Source organism: Buceros rhinoceros, unplaced genomic scaffold (assembly GCF_000710305.1).
Source record: "Buceros rhinoceros silvestris isolate BGI_N320 unplaced genomic scaffold, ASM71030v1 scaffold6998, whole genome shotgun sequence".
Taxonomy (NCBI): Eukaryota; Metazoa; Chordata; class Aves; order Bucerotiformes; family Bucerotidae; genus Buceros; species Buceros rhinoceros.
The window spans coordinates 90,777-95,414 of NW_010428533.1; positions in this window are offsets into that span (position 1 = coordinate 90,777).

Genomic DNA, 4,638 nt, shown 5'->3' on the forward strand with positions numbered 1-4,638 from the left:
ACAGTTACCATGGTGTCAGATGTACCCTGGAGAGGTAAAATGGCACTTACTCCACTATCTGGGTGCCCGCATGTCCCCATGGTGTCCCTAAGCTGGGTGTTCGTAAGCTGGGTTTCAAATCCTGCTCTCTACTCCATTAAGTCCATTTTATGCCCGTGCAACACCGTTATTGTTAATAATGAATAGTAAACAGGGAAATCCATTTGAAACCAACCTGTTGATGAAAACGAGCGCAAGACACGCGGTTAACAGCCTCATTACAAGTAAAAGTACTGTGAAGAGCAGGCAGGATTCTATTTAAGAGTTTTGTTCACGATGATCTCCATCGGGGTTGTTCCCTGAGATCCCTGCTAGATGCTGTAGTATGAAATAAGAATCCCTGCTTCAGGAGTCTTGCAATCTAAGGAGGATTCATGGCAGTGAGGTGGCTTGACTGGAAATGCACCGACCAAAGATCTTCCAGAGAAGAGGAGAAAAAGGAATCGAGCATGTCCAGCAAGCTTTTGAGTGGGGAAGTTTTAACCATGCTCTTCTTTTGCAGCCTTTCTGTTTAATAACAATAATAATAATAATAAGGTCATTAGTTGTTCCTTCCCAGACAGGATGCCCACAAGAGTAAAGTGCGAGATTCTCTTACAAACTGGAACAATCCTTGGCTTCATCAGCATACCTGGCATTTCCTTGGTAAATACAGCGCTGACACTTCTGTCTGCATGCACGTACAAAAAAATAGCTCAATCCACAGAGGAGAATGTGAAATATTCCACCACACAGAAATGAATAAGGTCTCTAGATGGGAGTATGAAGTCTACTGAACAGGCTGCTAATGTATCTGGATTTATTTCAGGGATGTTCATTATCTCCGGGCACGCAATGGTGAACGAGCAGTAAAATGTTATGGAAAGATAATAAAATGTGATCATTTCAGACTAATACCTCAGATAAGTCCCACAAAGGCAATGAGCATTTATAAACCATTTTCTTTTGGCAAGATTTTAATTTTAAGTTAAATTAATTTACTTGAATGCTTGAAAGACAGCTGAATGAGGTAATCAGGAGGGCATCCAACACAGGCAAGCGTCTCAGAGACGAGGAAGGAGCCTGAGAATCCCGGCTGCCCAGGTGCAGGGTGAGATGAAGCGTAAGAGGGGAGGGAAGTGGAGTGCACAGGGGTTTACCAGCACTCATAGAACAGCAGAAGATGAAAGGCAGCTTTTGTCTTCTCTTCCATTCTGTTACTACATTCCCTTCTGCCCCACAGCCACACTTCATGCATTAATTTGCCATGCATCTTCAAACAGGCTTTTTCTTTTTTTTTTTTTAGTTTTTTAAAATTTTGTTTTGGTTTTTACATTTTCTTCTCCCTTCACTCTTCTAAATATGTGATCTATGATCTGATTTGGTATCTCCACAGCACATCTACTCCTTCCCTCACTCAATCTCTCTACCACACACCAGACAAAAAAAGACCTGACATAAATCTGAGACCAACCAAGAATCTACAGCGTCTTAGAGAGTTCATGTGTTTGATCTGAGGCTAAGCCAATAGGGTCATGTTTGGGCTTGGGTTGCTTCTGACAGGAAAGAAGACAACCTGCCTGAAACCAGTGACTGAAATATGTTCTGAGCAGCACTAGACACAGGATTTGGTATGACTGCATGTCCCCCGCATAAAGATATTACTTTCAGAATATCATCTTAAGGATATAGAGACTCATTTTATCTTTTCTCCACAGAAGTAAAAAAAACCAAAACATTTTCTTACAGTGCATGAAGATTTATAACGACCACTACGCAAGCAAGGTAGTTGCTTTTGCTTTATTACCCTGAAATCAGGGAATTTGTTTCCACTTTCTTAGCAGGATGTTCGTTTCTGTAACGACCAAATCCGGTTTTGCAGTACCTTTGCTGAAGCCCTGCTGTTTGAAGACAACCTGTTTAACACTTTCAATTGTATTCTAGGAGAACAACCCTGTATTAGCCTTTATAGCAGCTTCAAGGTAGTCTGTTCAAAACGTTGGATCTGAGAAGACATAAATCTAATTTTGTATTTTCAGAATTTGTTAAGTTGTCACTTTCCTAACAGGCAAAAGCCTCAGGGGCAGGTTCCCTTAACAACCCTGACAAAGAAAGGCTTTAACTAACCCGAGAGCTGCAGGAAAGGTAATATAGCAGGACACACATGCCTCAGGTCCCCAGATTTACGCATTTATTAATGTGTTCTAAGTTAGAAAGAACCAGCTAGGCAGGCAGCTGTTTTTTTCTTCAAGCCTGAGGAATAGGGAGGAAACACCTGAGAACCCAAAGGCAGAACGCACTTTGGGTGGAACACACCATGAGCAACAGCGCTTGACGCCAGGGAAGGAAATAACAGTGGGGTGAGGAGGTGAGGGGGTGGCACTCCTGCAGAGGCGGAGGGAAGGAAAGCAGAAGCCGTGGGCTGCTGCAGAGGGAGCGAGGCCACTTGGGCAGCCTGATCAGCTCCCGCGCTGAAGGAGCAGGCAGTGAGCACATAACGGATGACAAGGAGAAGGCTGAGCTGCCCTTTTGCATTCACAAAATTTGTGACAAGCCGTTCGAGTTGCCCTTTTGCATTCACAAAATTTGTGAGAAGCCGTTCGACACAATTAATACTAGCTGGTAGGTAGAAAGCAGGGCAGAACCGTTAAAGGGCACAATAAAGAATGAATAAATTGACTGTATTAAAGCCAGCGGGACACGCTGAAATGTACCCTGAAGCCAGAGGACTATCTTCTGAACTGTTATCCTTGAGAAGTCACGGGAAACTGGTGAAAGGCTAGCCCTGGACTTCCCTTAACACAGAAAGGGTCCAGGGAACCATATATCAGCTTCCTTCATACCTTGAAAGACACTGGAGCAAGTGTTAAGTGATTAATTTGTAAGTTCATAAAGGATAATAAGGCGATAGATCAGACGCAGCAGCTTTCCTGTATACTGAAAACGGTTTAAAAGGGTGTAACAGTTAACTATCCTCCAAGGCTGTCGAGAGTGAAACAGAGAATAATTGGTTTCACAGCCAGGAAAGGTTAGAGGCTAGACTGGAGTTCAGAGCAACTTCCTACTTAATAACAAGGACAGCAGAATTCTACCAGAGTGCCTACAAAAGTGACACAAGTTAGGCTGGAGGTTTTCAGCAGCATGTCAGGTAAATAACTGCTAAAGACATTCCAAGGTGACCGCTCCTACCTCAGAGCAAGAAGATGAAATAGCAAAACGGGAAACATCTCTTTCTTTCTCAGATCCTGCGTTTCCTATGTTTCAAGAGAGTATTTTCCTCACAGTTTCCAATACATCTATATTTCCTTACAGATTTTCACATACTGTTTTCAAAGGCATCTACCAGAACTCTCGTTAGGTTAGAATTTTATGGATACCTTCAAGATACTCAGCCCATCATTCATGAGATTTTATGAGAATAATCATTTCACTCAAAAAAAAAAAAAAGGTACAGCTCCCCTCAAACTTTATAGTCCTTGCAGCTATAGAGAAAAACTTGACAGTGTGACCAATGTGTAATCCAAGGCTCATAAATCAAAGAGAATGTGATTCACATTTTGTAACACTGATTTTCCAAATGAATTATTTTTGAAATGTTCAGGACCGGCCATGCGACAAAGAGCAATAGATATTTTCTACTATTATGAAAAAGAATTTAAATTAAAGACTGACAAGTTTAAATTTACGTCACTGTTGAATTTTAAAGCACCCTGTTCTCACCTTGCATTAGGGAATTTAGTATGGTTTTCATCAGCAAGGAGAGACACAACAGACAAGGATTTATTAAACATGCTCTAAAAAGTCAAGTCTTAGGCTCCTAACGAGCTACTTTTGCAATAGTGAAAGAAAATAAATATTAAAACCCCCTTTTAATTAGCCCTCCTGTTCCAAGTCTCCCTGGACCATCCTTTGTCACTTTGAACAGACCTACCTGAGAGCACGTTGCCTAACACAAATCTATTCCTAACACAAGCGGCCACTTCTTTAAACCACTATCCACGGGTCAACCCAGAGCAGCTGTAAGTCACACCAGAACATGTTCTGTTGGTTTGCAACAGCATGACTGGAAAAAGAGTGTGATCCGTGATTACGATGCTCTTGGCATGGTGTTTGGATAAGTTTTACATGTTCCTCCCACCCTGACAAGCATCACGTCGTATCTCACACGTGACAGCAGAATAATGCTGTCACCACATTTGTGATACTACATGCTGGCTACTACTCAACATACATGATTTTTCTGCATCCGTTAAAGTGACAAAACTGTAAAAATATGAAGCATCTTCTCTGTATTTCTCTTGAACTGATTTTTACTTATTACATGACAATGATGTATCCTCATGTGTCCCCCCCCATTTTTTTTTGCCATTTAAATCATGAATATTTGAGTTTCAATCTTGCAATACCTAAGCCCAGATTTAAAGAAAATCAGCCTTTCTCTCCACCGACCTTGTTTGCACCTGCACTTACATGCGCAATTTTATTCATTTGATCTAAATCAAGATATTTCCTAAACGTCTCTTGGTTAATCCCTTATCTAGGTATGCGTCCTGAACGTGAATACAAACGATGCAGAATCTGACTTGATAAATAACATACCAGAACTTTTGGGTGTGCGGT